We start from the raw sequence: 20,549 nt of genomic DNA, 5'->3' as shown, positions 1-20,549 counted from the left end.
CCGCTCCCCCTCCCCCCACCGCACACACCAGCACCAGTACGCGCGAATGTACGCTGCTCACCCAAATGCATATAACCGCTGCCCTATGGGGCTTTTTCAAGTCATCACGAAAAGGTGTGGTGGAAGGGCGTGGCGCGTTCCTGTAGGCATTTTATGAGAGAAAAAAAATTACCCAAGTAAAGACGTGATAACTCAACCAATTGGGGCAAATGTTTGAGAAAAACTACTAGGCTTAACATTTTCATTGTCCCTGCTAGAATGGACGTTCTGATTGCCAATGAAGCACGCACGACGGGTATACGGTTTCTGCTGCTTAAGACGTGAACATCGCGTCATATACATGCGGAGTTGGGCTCTGTTTTTGGCAGCAACGCATTATTCCCCCTAAGAAATTAGACATTCATGAAAATTCGACTTTGGAGGCGGCCTTGCTTAGCTGCTCATCGCTAGATTCCCAACTGGCCCTAGCCAACAGGCAATGCTGACAGCTTTGTCCAGCGGCCTCCCCTACTAGGCACTCCACTCAAGCAAAGACCAGCACTCTTTAGTTTTAGTTTTTCCATTTAAAGTTTTCACTCTCACTATGCCATGACAGACTGAAAACGCCGTCAGGTAACACGGCGGGTTTCCTAAGCAGGGGTCACGATTTCCCATGTATCGTTGCTTTGGTCACAGATGCTACAAGTACCATAGAACCTCCGGCTGCTGATGAAACTTCGATCTTCCACATGATCAGCGCCGATCTCAGCTCACCACACCGACGTACTCTTGTGGATATTCTTCAACCCTTTTCGCCTATGTTTGACTTTTCTGAAACAGATAACCAACCCCTCGCTCCGCAACTCGGAACCATCATACCATCGACACTGGTTCGGCTCGCACAATCCATCAAAAGCCATATCACGTGTCCCCATCTGAGCGCAAAGTCATACATGAGCAATAGGAGGATATGCTACAGAAGAAGGTGAGGCAGGAGTCATCTAGCCCTTAGGCTGCCCCTGTTATTCTCGTACGCACAAAGACGGGTCGTGGAGATTCTGCATCGATTGCCGGCGTCTAAATTCTGTTACGAAAAAGGATGTCTATCCTCTTCCTCGCATAGACGACGCCCTCAACTGCCTCTCTGGTGCGTCCTATTTTTCTTGTCTTGATCTCAGCTCAGACTAATGGCAAATTCCAATGGACTCTGCGGATAATAAAAAAAAAACACTGCCTTTGTAACGCCAGATGGCCTTTATGAGTTTATTGTTACGCCATTCGGGCTGTGCAATGCGCCTGCCACATTTGACCGCTTTATGGACAATGTTTTTTGAGCGGCTTAAATTAGACATTTTTCTTTGCTATCTAGACGATATCGTCATATTTGGGAAGTCCTTCCAAGAACACAATGACAGTCCAGTGCGCGTTTTGAATTGTCAGCACAACTCCGCCCTCATTCTAAACTTGAAAAAGTACCGCTTTGAATAGCGCCAAGCGCTGGTGCTAGGACAACTTGTCAATGGCGATGGTGTAATGCCAGATCCCAAAAAAACTGCCGCTGTTGAGTCTTTTAAAACCCACGAGACAGTGAAGGAGTTGCACAGTTTTCGAGGGTTGTGTTCGTATTTTCGACGCTTTATACATCGCTTTGCTGACGTTGCTTACCCATTGACGTGCCTTCTGCACAAGAACTCCACTTTTGACTGGACACCAAAATAGAAGTTTCTTTTAATATCGAAACCCAACCTACGTCACTTCGATCCTGCTGCAATGACAGAAGTACACAAGGAAGCTAGTGGAATCGGTCTCGGTGCAGTCCTTGTCCAACAGCACGACGAACGAGAGCATGTTGTCGCGTACTCAAGTCGTACCCTGAGCAAGCCGGAGCGAAACTGCACAGTCAGCGAACAGGAATGCCTGCCTGTCGTTGTCGTTGTGCAGTGTTTCCGTTAATACTTGTACGGGCAGTCCTTTACTGACGTAACTGACCATCATTCACTGTGTTGGCTGTGGAACCTTCGAGACCCATGTGGTCGCCTCGATCGCTGGGCCGTCTGGTTGCAGCAATATGACTTTGCCGTGGTGTACAACAGCGGGAGGCGTTATGCAGACGCTGATTGTCTCTCTAGGATGCCCATGGCTACGACCGGATCTGACAGCGATGATTTCGACAATTATATATCGACCCTCGAGCCAGCGTTCCCCGACACGAATGCTTTCAAAATGGAACAGCAAAGGGATAGCTGTCTGCTGTCTCTCTTTGCCGCCGCCCAAGCCAGTGCAGCTACAAGCCGTTTTTGTGTGCGCGATGGCCTCCTACCCTATTGCAAAAACCAGTGCCACTGGGTGCCAGCGCCCCAGCGCCATACCTGATTATGGTCCCAGTATGACGCTGGAAACTGGGCTGACTGGGACGCGTCATACTGGGACGCTCCGCACTGGCGCCACTGTTCGCCCGGAGAAAAAAAGCGTGGGATAAAAATTAAAAAGTAAAAAGTAGCGAAACAAGTTAGATACATAAAAAAAACCCCCAAAAAAGTAAAAAAAAAAGAAAAAAAATAACTGCATTAAGCGCACCTCGAAAGCAGTACCTAGGCACATATCAATCACTAGATAAGCACGATAACCACTCGGCCAATCCGAGAACTGGATTTTGTTGAAACATTTCTGCATTATATGTCATGACCCGCGTTTATAAAGTTGGGACTTCATGTTTCGCAGTCTACAGGCCATTGCTACCGCTCTAACAATTGCAACTTCTTGATCATTTTAGCTAGTTGTCTGCTCTCACGACTTGCAACTAATGTTCTGGGTTCCTATGCGCGCTAATTTGTGCACTGGAACCATTTTAACATGTGGAGTTTGACATCGCTAGCAAATTTACCAACGCCGGCTCTTGGGTGGTGCTCTGCTACCGTGGGCGTAATTTTCACTGAACACGGAGCTTTAGTAGAAGCCTTCAAGAAAAAAAGTGCGACCAAGCTTCAATACCGGCAAGCGCCGCAGCGATGACCCTAATTGCGTGCAACTAAACCTTATTTGTATGTAAACATTGCGGGAAGCGTTGCGATGACCGAGGGTTCGGCTGCTTGATACGCAGAGTAAGAAGGCGCGCAAAGGCTTGAGAAACACGCCAAATATTATGTATTACAAGCGCTGTATGTTGTGGCTTTTTCTCTCATGGGCCCATCGCTCGGTAAACTACTCTTTTCCTGGTTTTAGTTTTTTTTCTGCTGTTTATACTGGGCCGTGGTGCAGGCTCGCCTGCGATTGAGTCCTCATTGAACATTTTCACAGTAATCATTGTGTTAGAGTGCCCTTAAGATCAGCTGTGAAGTTGGTTATGCATGGTAGCCCACATATTCAATTCCAGCTTTAGTTGTGCGTTAATCGCCAGTGTGTCATGAGATCGAGGCGCGGCGGTCGTTGTCTCTCTCGCAACGCTCGAAATGACCTATGGAAACATGGAAACTCTAGAAAAAAGATACCGCCCTTGTTTTCTTACAAATGCGCAACGACTTCGCAGCAAAAAGCGCTTGCTTGAACTTTATTTTTCATATGCCCCCCGATGGTCGATTGAAAGTACGCTGTTGCCGTGTTGGCCCCTGAGGCATGCTACTCCGGCTTACGCCGCAGGCCGCACCGGCTATACTGGGGCACTGGGACCAGTGCGGCCCAGCGCACATACAGCGCTTCTCCCAGTGCATCGCGGATGCCAGCGACTCACCCAGCGTCAAAAGGCTAATCCCAGCGTTTTTCTTCCATCGCACCAGTGCAGCCAGTGTCTTCCCGTTCCTGCTCCAGTGAATATCGCAGACCTCCAGCGTGCCCAGCAGATCGAGTGCAAAACCAGCGCGAAAATCTTACTGGTTTCGCACTGGAGACGCCGGTTTCTGCAATAGGGTATGGAAAAAGAGTTATTCGCCAGTGGACCAGCGATACCTACTCGTAGTTCACAAGACGCTTTGCACGGACGTATTGCGTGTCATGCATGATGATCCAACGTCTGGGCATTTGGGATCGGTTCGAACACTCCTCCGTGTTCAAGAAACTTTTACTGGCCCCGGATGCGCTCGACGATTGAACAATACGTTGCCAGTTGAAAGCGCCACAAACGTCCCACTGCAACTCCATCTGGCTTGCTGCACCCTATGAAGACCCCGACAGCTCCGTTTGATCAAGTATAGCCATTGACCTCGTAGGTCCGTTCCCGAAGTCCTTTAATGGAAATCGCTGAATTGTAACCTGCGTGGGCTATCTCACAAGTTACTGTGAAACTGCCGCTCTGCCATCTGCTACGGCGCATCAGGTGTCGCTTTTCCTGCTGCACTCAGTCACCTTACGACGCGGGCCGCCACGAATTGTCATCACTGATCGGTGCCGACAATTCACTGCTGATGTTCTTGAAGAACTCATGCGTTTATGCGCTGTAACTTCCCGACATTCGACGCCATACCATCCTCAGACAAATGGTTCGACTGAGCCATTTGTCTGGGGAGCCATAAACATGCTAACCATGTATATGGATGCAGGGCATAAGAACTGGGACACCATACTACCCTTCATCCCGTATTCGTTTATTACCGCCACGGATGAAACGACTGGGTACAGTCCATTCGTCCAGCTGTAAACCATACCGCCACGCTACTCCCTCGATACCATTCTGCCCTTCTCAAGCAGTGAAGCTCCCTGCCTGGCGGAGACCCTCTGTCTCGCCGAAGAAGCTCGGAGAATCGCCCGCTTACGCAGAAGCTCGGAGAATCGCTCGGAGTAACCCCCGTGACCATTGGGCGTTTAGTTTGTCAATATGAAATTTCAGAATGTTGCAAAAGTTTGAAAAGAATAAGTGTCTAAATAAGTTCTGAAGAAATAACTGCGAACAGAACATTTCTAGGGGCGCGAAAGCCACAATAAAAGAAAGGAATACTAAAACATTGGTATCAGTCTTGCTACAGATGGTGTCTTTCATAACTAAGGAAAATTCTCGCCGGTCGATTTTATTACAGCGAAAGCCTTAATAGGTCATTTCGGCAAAGTCGCGTTGGAGCGAACGTGCAGCAGCCGTTGTATCGTTCTAAAAAGAGTTAGTACCAAACATATGATTGCTATCAATTGAGGATCATGTGAGGATGCTGCAGAAAAAATATATGTCAATAGGATGAATAATTAATTAATTAGACACACACACATATACAGGTAAAATCAATGAGACGTTGAGATAGCCATACTACTAATATTTAACTCCAAGGGATATGACGTCATGTCACCGGACGTGGTTGTGTTAGTGACCTAATGAGCCTAAACACGTTCGAGCTCACTCTGTGTTCACATTGCGAGAATAAGTAAGGATTTTTTTTTGTGGAAGAAAGAAGAGGCACGGAAAGAGAGGCTCGCAGTTTACGGCGTCGCATTTTGACGTAACATACTCTAAATTTCGGCTTATACGTGAATCCCCTCGAACTTCGGCATTACCCCCTTGGTTATTTCGGAGTCTGAAAAAATAATTGGCTCTGATTACCTAATTACTCCATGTGCACCAAATTTTCCCCCGCAAGGCTTTTCGTCCTCTATCCAATGCAACATTTCGCTTCCTTATAACTCGTTTCGTTCGAACGTAATCATGCCTACACACTTCTGGTTACACAATTTTAAACAATACCCAACGGCTGATTGGCTTAATTATTTGCACACAATTACTTCATTCCTCTGCATAAACCAAATTTTTTTCCCAGCAAGATATTTTCATCCTCTACCTAGTGCAAACATTAGCTTTCTTTTTAGTCGTTTCGTTCGATCGGAGTCTTGCCGCCAAGCTTCAACTAACACGACATACTCGACGTCTCGTTGACCTAATTGTCTGTAAATACATAATTATTATGTATGCAGCAAATTATTCTCCGGTGAGAATTTTTCATCCTGTATCTAATGCAAGCATTCATTTCCTTATAAATCGTTTCGTTGGTTCGAACGTAATCCTGACGAGATGTTTTTGCTTATACCACCTTGAAAGCATACCTGACCTTCATCGTCTTAATTGGTGGTAAATAAGTAAATTATTCTGTGCGAGAACCAAATTTTTTCTCCAGGGAGATTCTATCATCCTCTATCTTGCGTAATCATTCTTTTCCTTATAACTTGTTTCTTTCGATCGTGCTCTGGTCAAGAATCTTCTGGTTGCAAGGTCGTAAATATATACGCGGCATCTGAATGACCTAATAGACTGTAAAAGATTATTTAATCTCCTGAAACTTAATTTTCTCCACAGCCAGTTTCTTTCCTTCTCTATCAAGTCCAATTATTCGTTTTCTTATTAGCTTGTTCATTGGACCATGATCCTGATGATATTCTTCTGGTGTCATTACCTTGAAAACATACCCACTCAATGCTCAAGCAATAATAAATGCGTAATAGGGATCAGAAGTTTGTAATGCTTACCAAATCTCGCATAGACGAGGTTTATCCCCGTTAAGTGTCAAAGAGATTCCGAAAGTCAGTGATACTTCGCTTTTCCTTTTCTGTATACCATTTTCAGAACGCCGGCGAACTTTGATGGATTGAACGAAACGCTAGCTGTGTCCGCAAAGGGGCGCGCGATGTACCGTGTTCAACAGCAGCGCTCAGAGTAGTGCATGTCTCCACTGCAGATTCGGCAGTACACTCAGAAGGTCTTGCTTATTAAATAAATTTATCGCCTACTGGTGGCTGTGGATCCATTCTAGCGATACTGCCTTCAACAAGGAATCCTACAACTGTCAGCGCCCATTTCACCCTCAAATATGGTTACGAAACTCTTTAAAACGGTCAGAAAAGGACATACGCATTCATTTCGTGATATCAAACACTTCGCCGACTAAGCGATGCGCAATAATACGACACCAGACCACGTGGGCTGTTTATTAGTTTATTTGGGGCCTGATTGCTCGAGGAGTGGAGGACATCTAGAGGTGCGGTGACCTATCGACCAATCAGGGACTTCTGAATAGCACAAGTTTTTATGCCAGTCAAATACGGGTTACCATTGCATCGCAATAAACACATTAGTTTGAAATGAGCGCACGCCTTTGTTCGTACTTTATAAAAAGAAACAAAACTATATATAAAAAAATCAGTAGGAAATAATGCCCAGTAACTTATCTTTCCGAAAATAGCATACTCTTCATAGCATAAAGCTCGGAAAACATGAGGAGATTTTTCCAGGATTTTTGAGCTTCGAAATGTGCCGCGCCGCCTCGACGACCAGCTAGAGATACATGGAAAGACAAAGCAGCGCGAGCGCCGCCGCCGATCCTTCGATGCAAATTCAAATGCATCAGTGAATGGAAATAACCGCAGAGCGAAGTAACTAAAGAAGCGACTCTGTCCCTTGCATTAAAATGTGAAAGGACACATTCAACGCTAATGTGCAAAATGTAAAAAACGTACATAGGTCGAAGAAGGATTTGGCGTGCTAGAAAGAACGATGACACTAAAGAAGGACTTTTTGTTGGGCTAGTTGTTGCAGCATTTTTTAACAAAAGGACAAAGCGCTAACGACACATTCACAAGAAAGAAGACAGGGAGCGCTTGTCCGCGTCGTCTTTCTTGTGAATGTGTCGTTAGCGCTTTGTTCTTTTGTTAAAAAACGATGACACATACCTCCGAATGCCCCCTTGGCTGGTGGATACCAGTGGCACAGTTTTTTTTTTTCGACACATTTTGTCTAGGGAGGAAACAGAGACATTTAGATTCGACAGTAAGCCGTAATTTCATGAAAATGCGATATTCCGTGATTGATGAAGCGTTCAATTTCATAATAATTACATTTGCGCGATCAAATTGCCGCATTCATTGTCGGCGGTGGCAGCCATGCTGACAGCGGCTGCTACAATCAGAAATACCTACTTTCCGCGCTGCTATTGGCGCCAATCCGCAACAGCCCGGTTCGAAACGACGGCTCCGACGCCCGCGTGTCAAATATGTAAGCAGGTCGAGATCGGCAGTTGGGGGCGTTTTTTCCGACGCCGTGCGTCGAGTGCGCGACGTGCGTCGAGGCCTTGACGCCGTAAAAACGCTCCACATGTTCGGGCCTTAGGTAAGCAAAAATTCTCCGCGGTTCGCAGGGTTCATACAGAGCAAGGTGCACTTTACCACCTCGGAGGGAACAGGGCTTCTACAATACTTTATTGGGTGGAATAAGAAGCTGGAAATCTTTTGATCGGTCGCCTGGAGATCATGGAATTCTTTCCCATCTATGCTGCCCGCACACGCCACGTCGGCACGTCTGTAACAAGAAAAAGTCAACCGGTTTTGATAAGTTGGCAAAATGTAAAACTTATGCAAAAGTCGGTCTTTATTCATTTTTTTTTTGACTATAGGCTAGTGTTTCAATGACTAGCTTCAGGCAAAGAGTGGCAGACTTGGTGACTAGGGATATTAATGATAACGTCGTATGAACGTTTGACTGTCTAATGACTATTAGGATAGCTTTGCGACAGCAGTGTACTTGGGTATAATGTGCACGAATAGAAGTTGATAAAAGAATGATATACCATGCACAATTTGACAAGGTAGCCGTCAAACACGTCTCGTGACCGGCTGCAATGATAGGTCACTTCCCGCGTGCATTCCGACGAATATTTTATAGGCAAAAACAGTTGACGGCTAATGCGTGCCGTGTACTGTAAGTGTAAACAGGAAACGTCCTTAACAAAAATTGTCGTCCCCGACGGGAATAGACCTACTGCCGCTCGGGCCTCCAACTAAGCGCGCTTACCGCTACTCAGACCAGGACTTTTTTCTGGATTGCATGATAAAACCTCCGAGGAAGAGAAAATAAAGAATTACCGGGCTTCATGAAACAAGCATGATTTGGCAAGCACTCGCAGATTATGACTAGCAGCTTACCAGCATCGCTCAAGAGGAAAGTATACAGTAGTTGCATCTTACCTGTACTCAACAATGGGGCTGAAACGTGGAGGCTAAACAAGAGGGTTCTACTTAAGTTGAGGACAACGCAGAGGGCTATGGAACGAAAAGTGATAGGGGTAACATTAAGAGATAGGAAGCGTGCAGGGGATGTGAGAGAAATAACGCAATTTAATAGCATTCTAGTGGAAATCAAGAAGAAGAAATGGGCATGGACTGGGCATGTAGTGCGAAGAGAGGATAACCGATGGTTTCTTAGGGTAACAAACTGGATGACAAGGGAAAGAAAGCGTTACAGGGGGCGGCAGAAAGCTAGGTGGGCGCATGAGGTTAAGAAATTCGCAGGGCTCAAGTGGATGCAGCTAGCCCAGAACCGGGTGAATTGAAGAAATATGGGAGGGGCCTTCGCCCTGCAGTGGCTATAGTCAGGCTGATGATGATGATGATGATGATGATGATACAAACCTAATGCTGGCCCTTTGATGGACCCTGCAATACTGATCTGGGGAGATATATAAACCTCTCTAACTACGACCCCCGTCTCGCACAGGTTTAAACAGCAACGGCAGCAGCGTCGACGGTGGCGCCATGTGTCGGAGCGCGTTCCACTGAACCAGCATTCCGCTGAACGCATCAACGTTCACCGGCGTTTTAGTTGGTAGCGGTAAAGGTGTTTATTTCATCCAAATATGGGGGGCACATAATCTTCGCCTTTAAAAGTTTGACGCAATAGCCTAGACTACTAGCCCATATATAATGCCCTGCTTTAACCAAGCAATATGAGCATGTCCTAGTGGCCTATAAGGTTAACGTAAATACCAAGGCCTGGCAGGCTGATTCTGACATAACGGTCCCATGTGAAACGAGAGAGCCAAGTTAGCAGCTCCTTCCACTGTTTTGTTGCACCTTCCATTTCGGGCTACAGCATACGAGAATACGCAACGAGCCTAGCTGGCTGGCGTAGTGTTACTTTCACAACAAAAAGTGAAACCAGCAGCTGTAGGCAAAAATGAATAAGGCCTAATACACCACACTCCCTGGGAAGAAACAGATTGTCAAGACGCCGGTTCACTCCTGATAGTATCACACGAAAGTTCCGAATATTGTGTGTATTGCCTGTATCTTCTGTCTAGCGCAATGTAGAACTTGTAGGACGTAGGAAAGCTTTGAAAAAAAGATCGCTGTGCGCGTGAGAAAACACCGAAAGTACGCAGCCCATCCAAGTATGAATATTTGCCTAATAGCTACATTTTCCGAGTCCCAGTATGATTCACTTTTGCTAACCTGATGCAGAGGAGCCCCTAGGTAGTGTAGGGGGCCCCAATTCCCCAGCTTATGCTCCCCCCCCCCCTCCTCCCGAAAGACTCTGCCTTGTACCTCATTGAACAAACCAAAATCTTTTGAATCTGCCCACATTAGGAGCCACATCTGATGCCGCGCAAAACTCTTCCGTTTAATGAAAATCCTGGAGTTATATAATTTTACGGAAAAAAAGAGTGACGTCCACAGCACAGGCCACACTCTAATTTCACTTTAAGCCAAGGAGTAAACTCGAACTGCGGATCTGTTAATAATGCTGAGCCAAGGGGTTCGAGATATAGGGCAAATTCAACCCTTGGCGAACAGGTGATTTCAGTGAAATCGGTTTGGGTAGCTCCTGCTTGACGACTAGCCAACTTTAAGTCTCCATATAGCCGAACCTCATGCCCTTTAGCAAACTATATCCGACATGCTGCATGTTCGCGAACAAAACATTGTGGAACTTTACCAAACGCTTTCGCAAAGCCAATCTGAATTAGATTTACTTGTTCTGTCTCATTTACTACTGTCTGCATTAACGAATGAACGATGTGGATATGAGTTTGTACACTGCGGCCTCTAATGTCGCACACCTGGTGCAGTCCTATACATTTGTGACTACTAGCTGAATGAGACTAGAAAGAAACTTAGCAAACTTTCTTTGACCTACATTGCAGAGGAAAAATTGACGATACCCATCAATAGTTTTCAAGCGATTAGTGGCTTCTTTTTTGGTATGCATAATATATGGCCAAAAAAAAACGTAGGAAGAAGAAAAACAGCATCATAAACTTATTGAAAAACGTCCGTTAAAACAGGTGCAAAGCAAGGTGAAAATGTATTAATAAACTGGGTAACATACTATCCAGCCGGGCGATTTCTGACCCTGCAGTTCAGAAATAACACATTTATTCTAGTGAAAATAACAGGCCATTCCTTCACGACCTGTTGCTCATAGTCAAGTGAAGAAAAAGCTTTAAGGAAGTCACTGTAATCTGATCTCTCATTTTCACCCCACAAGTCCCACATTGCTTCCGATAGCAGCAAAATAATCAAGAATTCCAGTGGCAACACTGTAAGTGACACCGCTACATCGAATTTTCAAAATTCCCTTTGCGAGAGCAGTCAGTCTTTCATCACTGAGGGCTCGTCGCAATGGCTGTTCGTCTAAAAAGTGATTCTATCAAGACCTTAATAAAGCCCCCTTTTATCTCTAAGTTTCAAATCTTTGAAGGCCTGGTTGAATATTATTGATTTATCTGCATAGTCACAAGGGGGAATTCTCTCTAGCTCATGTAACTTAATTACCCTACGCCCTAAATAACTGGGCATTTTGTGTGGCAGCACGAGGAAAACTTAAAAACTATCGTGTGTGCATACATTCGATGGGTTTTATTCTTTCCTCATAATGCCATGCACAGTGCCCTATGAAGATTTATTTTCAATTTCCAGTCGATATTAACCACAAATATTATTGTTTTTTGTGGGTCAGCAAGGGATCCGACACAGGAGTAGATGGCAGTCACTTAGCAGAAAGCCGAGTTAGAGAGGCTATACCGAATAAAATGCCCCAGAGACGACCATGAAAGAAATCTGCAGAAAATAATTTTAACACCAGGATCAGATACTTAGGAATGCAATGAGTAGAACAAGAGTGAGAGGTTTTGCAGTAGAGCACCAATTAAAAATGACGAAACAGGCGTGTATGCTCTACCCGTGACACATCACAGCGGCCTAGAAGATCTTCCGTATTTTGATGGCAACGTCTACAAAGGTTACAGGACAGCGGAGAAGAAAAGCGGCGCTGTAAGTATGTCGATACAGAAACGAGCAAATAGGCAACAAATGAAATGATCGTGAAAAAAGCATATTTGGGGGTCGGGAACAATATTCGAAAGCTTAGAAGACCTGGGTAAATATATATATATATATATATATATATATATATATATATATATATATATATATATATATAGATATAAGCAGATCAATCAAGGGGAAATGAGGGTGCTCGTTATAATACATGAAGGAAAGAGGCCAACAGTCGGCGAGGCCAAGGAAAGCGTTGGGGATGGTATGTTTATGTCATTTTTTTTTTAATGTTTACTTCGATAACCACAGAAATTAGTAATGTAATCTGTTTAGGGGAAAGACAATTAGACACAAAGTAGAAGAAAAAACAACGTGCCGATGGTGGGATCCGAACCCACGACCTCCGAATAACGCGTCCGGTGCTCTACCAACTGAGCTACATCGGCCGCTGTCCCCCCTGCTACTTACTTGGGTTGTTGTCTGTATACGAACCTTGAGAGTGTTCACCAGCGCCGCCCTCAGCCATAGCGGCGGACGTGGGACGTCCTTTGTTACCGCCAGCGTCACGTAGAACGTGATCAAGAGCGAGGGCGAAAGCTGTGCTAGAACCCTCTTACGCTACCTATGGCTTCAAGACTGCCAGAACCGAGACCCCCGTAAGCTACAAGCAGATCAATCAAGGGGAAATGAGGGTGCTCGTTATAATACATGAAGGAAAGAGGCCAACAGTCGGCGAGGAAAAGGAAAGCGTTGGGGATGGTATGTTTATGTCATTTTTTTTTTTTTAATGTTTACTTCGATAACCACAAAAATTAGTAATGTAATCTGTTTAGGGGAAAGATAATTAGACACAAAGTAGAAGAAAAAACAACGTGCCGATGGTGGGATCCGAACCCACGACCTCCGAATAACGCGTCCGGTGCTCTACCAACTGAGCTACATCGGCCGCTGTCCCCCCTGCTACTTACTTGGGTATTTATGTTGTCTGTATACGAACCTTGAGAGTGTTCACCAGCGCCGCCCTCAGCCATAGTGGCGATCGTGGGACGTCCTTTGTTACCGCCAGCGTCACGTAGAACGTGATCAAGAGCGAGGGCGAAAGCTGTGCTAGAACCCTCTTACGCTACCTATGGCTTCAAGACTGCCAAAACCGAGACCCCCGTAAGCTACAAGCAGATCAATCAAGGGGAAATGAGGGTGCTCGTTATAATACATGAAGGAAAGAGGCCAACAGTCGGCGAGGCCAAGGAAAGCGTTGGGGATGGTATGTTTATGTCATTTTTTTAATGTTTACTTCGATAACCACAGAAATTAGTAATGTAATCTGTATAGGGGAAAGATAATTAGACACAAAGTAGAAGAAAAAACAACGTGCCGATGGTGGGATCCGAACCCACGACCTCCGAATAACGCGTCCGGTGCTCTACAGTCTGGCAGTCTTGAAGCCATAGGTAGCGTAAGAGGGTTCTAGCACAGCTTTCGCCCTCGCTCTTGATCACGTTCTTAGTGACGCTGGCGGTAACAAAGGACGTCCCACGTCCGCCGCTATGGCTGAGGGCGGCGCTGGTGAACACTCTCAAGGTTCGTATACAGACAACATAAATACCCAAGTAAGTAGCAGGGGGGACAGCGGCCGATGTAGCTCAGTTGGTAGAGCACCAGACGCGTTATTCGGAGGTCGTGGGTTCGGACCCCACCATCGGCACGTTGTTTTTTCTTCTCCTTTGTGTCTAATTATCTTTCCCCTAAACAGATTACATTACTAATTTCTGTGGTTATCGGAGTAAACATTAAAAAAAAAAATAACATAAACATACCATCCCCAACGCTTTCCTTGGCCTCGCCGACTGTTGGCCTCTTTCCTTCATGTATTATAATGAGCACCCTCATTTCCCCTTGATTGATCTGCTTGTAGCTTACGGGGGTCTCGGTTCTGGCAGTCTTGAAGCCATAGGTAGCGTAAGAGGGTTCTAGCACAGCTTTCGCCCTCGCTCTTGATCACGTTCTACGTGACGCTGGCGGTAACAAAGGACGTCCCACGTCCGCCGCTATGGCTGAGGGCGGCGCTGGTGAACACTCTCAAGGTTCGTATACAGACAACATAAATACCCAAGTAAGTAGCAGGGGGGACAGCGGCCGATGTAGCTCAGTTGGTAGAGCACCGGACGCGTTATTCGGAGGTCGTGGGTTCGGATCCCACCATCGGCACGTTGTTTTTTCTTCTACTTTGTGTCTAATTATATTTCCCCTAAACAGATTACATTACTAATTTCTGTGGTTATCGAAGTAAACATTAAAAAAAAATAACATAAACATACCATCCCCAATGCTTTCCTTGGCCTCGCCGACTGTTGGCCTCTTTCCTTCATGTATTATAACGAGCACCCTCATTTCCCCTTGATTGATCTGCTTGTAGCTTACGGGGGTCTCGGTTCTGGCAGTCTTGAAGCCATAGGTAGCGTAAGAGGGTTCGAGCACAGCTTTCGCCCTCGCTCTTGATCACGTTCTACGTGACGCTGGCGGTAACAAAGGACGTCCCACGTCCGCCGCTATGGCTGAGGGCGGCGCTGGTGAACACTCTCAAGGTTCGTATACAGACAACATAAATACCCAAGTAAGTAGCAGGGGGGACAGCGGCCGATGTAGCTCAGTTGGTAGAGCACCGGACGCGTTATTCGGAGGTCGTGGGTTCGGATCCCACCATCGGCACGTTGTTTTTTCTTCTACTTTGTGTCTAATTATCTTTCCCCTAAACAGATTACATTACTAATTTCTGTGGTTATCGAAGTAAACATTAAAAAAAAATGACATAAACATACCATCCCCAACGCTTTCCTTGGCCTCGCCGACTGTTGGCCTCTTTCCTTCATATATATATATATATATATATATATAAGCAGATAAATGAAGGGGAAATGAGGGTGCTCTTTATAATACTAGAAGGAAAGAAGCCAACAGCGGCGAGGCCAACGAAAGCGTTGGGGATGCATGTTACTGTATCTTCTTTTTTTTTAGCGTTTACTTGGATAATCACAGAAATTAGTTATGTAATCTTGTTTAGGGGAAAGACAATTAAACACAAAATAGAGAGCTTCTTTACTTTATATATATATTCAAACAGGATGTCACACAATTTTCCCGATTATCTATTTTATTCCAACAGTTTCGGACGGTGGACCGTCCTTCTTCAAGGTAGAATTTCTCAATTCTACCTTGAAGAAGGACGGTCCACCGCTCGAAACTGTTGGAATAAAATAGATAATCGGGAAAGTTGTGTGACATCCTGTTTGAATTTAACTCTGGGCCATTAGTAACAAGCAATCCATGTCTATTTCCACTGCTATGGCTGCCAGCTTCAACACAACCGAACGATTGTCAATTCACTTGCCCATTCTCAATTCTACCTTGAAGAAGGACGGTCCACCGTCCGAAACTGTTGGAATAAAATAGATAATCGGGAAAGTTGTGTGACATCCTGTTTGAATTTAACTCTGGCCCATTAGTAACAAGCAATCCATATTTATATATATATATATATATATATATATATATATGAAGGATAGAAGCCAACAGTCGGCGAGGCCAAAGAAAGCGTTGGTGATGGTACTTTTATGTCCTTTTTTTTAATGTTTGCTTAGATAATCACAGAAATCAGTAACGTAATCTGTTTAGGGGAAAGATAATTAAACACAATGTAGAAGAAAAAACAACGTGCCGATGGTGGGAACCGAACCAACGACCTCCGAATATCGCGTCCGGTGCTCTTCCAACTGAGCTACATCGGCCGCTGTCCCCCCTGCTACTTGCTTGGGTATTTATGTTGTCTGTATACGAAACTAGAGAGCGTTCACCAGCGCCACCCTCAGCCATAGCGGCGGACGTAGAACGTCCTTTGTTACCGCGAGCGTCACGTAGAACGTGATCAAGAGCGAGGGCGAAAGCTGTGCTAGAACCCTCTTACGCTACCTATGGCTTCTTTCCTTGGCCTCGCCGACTGTTGGCTTCTATCCTTCATGTATTATAACGAGCAAACTCATTTCCCCTTAATTGATCTGTATATATATATATATATATATATATATATATATATATATATATATATATATATATATATATATATAATGTTACACCGCGTAGCGGCGCACTGAGAAGCAGCAGCAGAAGAAGAAGTAGAAGCAGAGGAAGCGAGGCGCGCGCAGACTGGTCCGAGTTTCTGAACCGTGTGCGTCCGTCATTCATACGACGTTCACCTATATTAAAATCATTTCATCCGTTACATTTGGTGGAGGTGCTGGATGCAAACGTTTTGAATCCGCCAGTAGCTAGTCGCAGCCGTCGTGTAGCAGGTTTACCACCTCTATCTCCTCAACAGTACCTTTCAATGGGTACCACCCGCACGACGCAGACTCATTAAGAGCGACCTGAAGAGACGACGACCTTATCCCACCAGCGAGAGCCGCGTACGTTCCACGGCGAGCACGAAGACAACGTTGAGGAATGGCTCCGACATTACGAAAGATGCAGCAAATACAACCGCTGGAACTCGATTGCACGTCTGTACAATGTTGTTTTCATCCTCGCTGGCACGGCTCTGATGTGGTTTGATAACCACGAAGAAATCCTGACGACGTGGAACCGATTCGTTGAAGAAATTACAAAATCCTTTAGGGATACCCTTGCGAAATTGAACCCGCTGAGCATCAGCTTTCCCAGAGAGCCCACCTGCCCCCCTTGTCACAGTCGCAGATGTCATCAAGCAGTGCAGGTCATTTGAGGCATTCAAGGCACGTCGGATAGTGCCCAAATTCGGCCGTCTTTCTAAAGTGACAACTGTTGCCGGTATCGACATTCTGGAGGCTGAAGGCATCGCTTCTATGGTCAGGAGGAGTATAGGCGAGGAGCTGGATATTCAGCGGCAACGTATAAATTTCGATGTACCTTACCACCCGACATCGTGGTCCCTATCATCATAGGAACAGCGCACGCCATAGGATGCACAAAATAACAGCAAACCATCTTACAACAACGGCGTGGAGCGGACCCCGCAATCAACATCGCTCCCTTATTTCCAGCAGCGTCCAGCTTATCCGGATGAAGTGCCTCGTGGTGCTCCTCGTCGCGATTCTGTCACCCCATCTCGGCCTCCAAGGGATCCTGAAGTGAACTACCAGGGACGGCAGCCACCCGCATGCTACGGCTGGGGGGGCAGCGGACATCTTCCGCTTTTGCCCGCGTCGTCAAATATCCGACCCCCTGTCCAACGAGCACAGCGCTTTACGAATGGTGCCCAGTGGGAGCAGCAGCAACCCGCTACCTTCTATCGGCCCTCTTCTGCCTTAACGCCATGCATGGAATGATTCCCCTGTGTCGGATCGCAGCATCACTCCCCCGCTGCAGCGGCAAGCCCGTTCGCCATTCCCACGTCACCGCTTTGTTTCTTCACCGCTGGGACGCTAGGTGGTGCGACCGATGATGGTAAGGTCGCCCGACGGTCAATTTCACGCATACCTCTACCTATCTTCATGCTAAAGAACAAAGTGTCAGTGTGCGTAGACAATGTTAAAACGGACGCTTTGGTTGACACTGGTGCCGTTGTGTCGGTTATGAGCCTTTCATTTAAGAACCGCCTTCAACAGAAAGTTATGTTTTTGTTCCACAAAAACATTACGTTTTGTGGAGTTGGCTTTTGACACAGTTAGTCACCTTAAAATATGCTCAAGCTGTCAACTATAATAAATAACCCTTCCCTGGTTAACTAGATTTCAAGCTTTCTTTCCCAGCGATCCCAGTACTTATACAATTCAACTCTATCAACTAATCTTTAGTTCATGTCTCATCTGGGGCACCCCAAAGCTCTGTCCTTGGTCCTCTTCCGCTCCTCTTATATAAAAATAATCTGTCATTTAACCCTTCAGTAAAGTTAGGGCTTTGAGCAGATGACTACGTTTTGCATCGAACCATCAAATCCCCATTTGATCTTCTCACCCTCAACAATTCATTCGCTGATTTCAGCAGCCGATCCAGCACTTGGCAAATGAATATTAAATTCTTTAAGACAGTGTGTGAGTCATTTTCATGACGTCCGTGCCCTTCCTCCTTCATATATTCATAGAATACGGTCGTTTCAGTCTCCTGTAACACACTGTGCCTTGGTCGAAACTCATTGATATCATCTGTAATAAAGCCCTTAAAAACTAGAATACTTACGCCGCACCTTGCGCGTTGCTTCTCAAGAAACTAACCTCCTGACATATAAAACTATCATTTGCCCCATTTTTCGCGCTTGCATTATTTGGAATTCATATAAACAGTGTGACGTAAACAAAGTAAAATCTGTACAGAAAGGCTGTGCGTTTTGTTTTCAGGAGAGTTGACATGAATTTTCCCTGTATGCTTTTCTTCCACATCTAGACCTGAGTACACCTGCTGCCCGTTGTCATTTTGAATGTCTTAATTTATGCGCGTTTTAGTAAATTATCCCCGCTTTTCTGCTCTGCATAAGCATCTTACATGTTCCAAACCTTTATCTACAAGGAGCCACAATGTCTTGAACATTTCCCCCTTTTCCGCACACACTAATGCTTTTAAGTAGACGCTTCGCTGAGAAAAGGATGATAGCAACAGTTATAGGGGAGAGAGAAAGATACAAGGTTATCAATGCGGCTATTCAGAAAATAGCAAGAAGAGATAAGAATGCCTTCCCTAACATAGTGTGCCAAGCAGTTGAGGACAACAGCGAATTGAGGAACACAAGAGCTCTCTATAAGACAATCAAATATATCAAAGAAAGCTTCTGTACTAAGCTGGACGTGATAAAGGACAAACGAGGCAGGGACCTCACTGAAGCCTCAGAGATAAAGAAGAGGTGGCCGGAATACACAGAAGACCCGTACAAGACGGACCCGGATGTGCAAACCAAACATAAGACGGTTGTGATTACTGATCTCGAGCCGGGCTTCCTGAAGAGTGAAGCTGAATGGGCCCTAGCCAGCCTTGCTAAGAACAAAGCTAGCGGAATTGATGGCATTCCAGCTGAGTTGCTTCAATGCCTCAACCATGAAGACACTGTTAACGTTCTGTATACAATATTTCAGCAAATTTGGACAACCCTGCAGTGGCCACAGGATTGTAAGAGGTCAGTTTACATCCCCATCCCAAAGAAACGCAGTGCCAAAGATTGTTCCAACTACCGCACGGTCGTGCTTATATCGCAAGCTAGCAAGGTGATGTTGAAAATCCTCCAAGGTAGGATGCAGCAGTATGTGGATCGGGAGCTTCCGGACGTGCAACATGGTTTCGCAGGGGTAGAGGAACTAGAGACCAGATTTCCAACCTACGCTGGATCATGGAAAAAACAAGAGAGTTCCAGAAACTCATCTACTTCTGCTTTATTGGTTATGCGAAAGCGTTTGACTGCGTAGATCACCGCAGATTGTGGCAAGCTCTTCAGCAGTTCCAATTCACCTCATCTGTCTCCTCAGGAACCTGTATAAAGGGCAAGAGGCCACAGTCAGAACTGGACATGATTTTACTGATTGGTTTCCGATTGAGAAAGGAGTGAGACAAGGCTGCATACTGTCGCCCTGCCTATTTAACCTATATGCTGAGTGCATCATGAGGAAGGTCGGTATGGACGAGTCTTCATCTGGAGTGAAGATTGCTGGAAAACGTATCAACAACCTCAGATATACGGATGATGCCACTTCATTGGCAGAAAGTGAAGTTGAACTCAAGAGACTTCTGATGCTTGTGCAAGAAGAGAGTAAGAAGTTTGGGCTTAAACTGAACATTAAAAATACAAAGATCACGGCATCTTGCCATATCAAGTCCTGGAGCGTCGAGGGAGAAGAAGTGGAAGCTGTGAGAGTTTGCTCTTCTTGGGCTTCAAGATTACCCCGGAAGGAGACTGCAGCCATGTAATTAGGAGACGCCTGCTTCTGGGAAAGAGAGCCATGGCTAGACTTCACCGCCTAGTAAAGAGCGGAGACATCAGTCTGCTAACCAAGATCCGTATAACTCGTTCTATGGTCTTTCTAGTTGTGATGTATGGCTGCGGGAGTTGGACTGTGAAGAAGGCTGACCGCTGAAGAATTGACGCGTTTGAATTAGGGTGCTGGCGGAGACTCTTGAGAGTTCTTCGGACGGCCAGAAGATCAAATCAGTTGATATTGTCGACCATAAACCCTGTCTGCTCATTGGAGGTTCGAGTTCTAGATGTTAAAGCTCAGCTACTTTGGTAATGTGATGAAAAGAGAGGAGTCGCTGGAGAAAGATTTGATGTTTGGAAAGGTTGAGGGTTATGAGAGAAGGGGTAGGCAGCGAACGCGATGGTTGGATGGCATCCTCGAGGCGCTGCATATGAAGTTATGTGATGTTAGGAAGATAGTGTGAGACCGGAAAACGTGGCGTGATATGGTCCATAGGGTCACGAAGAGTCGGACACGACTGAACGAATGATCTGAACTGAGCAGTTTTAAGTATAGTTTTTCCAATACCATTGACGTTTGGAGTTGTTTAGCAGGCAACATTTGCTCATAATCATTTGCTTAATTTTT

General features: G+C 45.6%; 4 non-coding genes across 4 annotated transcripts; 2 read left to right on the top strand and 2 right to left on the bottom strand.

The window, feature by feature from the left end:
* Positions 1–12,367: 12,367 nt before the first annotated feature.
* Positions 12,368–12,440, bottom strand: TRNAT-CGU (transfer RNA threonine (anticodon CGU)). The gene has a single exon. It is a non-coding gene; the product is annotated as a tRNA-Thr (tRNA).
* A 427-nt stretch (positions 12,441–12,867) lies between these two features.
* On the bottom strand, positions 12,868–12,940 carry TRNAT-CGU (transfer RNA threonine (anticodon CGU)). Its single transcript has one exon. It is a non-coding gene; the product is annotated as a tRNA-Thr (tRNA).
* A 1,189-nt stretch (positions 12,941–14,129) lies between these two features.
* On the top strand, positions 14,130–14,202 carry TRNAT-CGU (transfer RNA threonine (anticodon CGU)). The gene has a single exon. It is a non-coding gene; the product is annotated as a tRNA-Thr (tRNA).
* A 428-nt stretch (positions 14,203–14,630) lies between these two features.
* On the top strand, positions 14,631–14,703 carry TRNAT-CGU (transfer RNA threonine (anticodon CGU)). The gene has a single exon. It is a non-coding gene; the product is annotated as a tRNA-Thr (tRNA).
* The last annotated feature ends 5,846 nt before the right edge of the window (positions 14,704–20,549 follow it).

The sequence above is a fragment of the Amblyomma maculatum genome, chromosome 11 (genome assembly GCF_055883805.1).
Source record: "Amblyomma maculatum isolate TAMU_Amacu chromosome 11, ASM5588380v1, whole genome shotgun sequence".
NCBI classification, from domain to species: domain Eukaryota; kingdom Metazoa; phylum Arthropoda; class Arachnida; order Ixodida; family Ixodidae; genus Amblyomma; species Amblyomma maculatum.
Note: the sequence above shows the minus strand (reverse complement) of the source record. Positions and strands in the feature narration are given on the sequence as shown.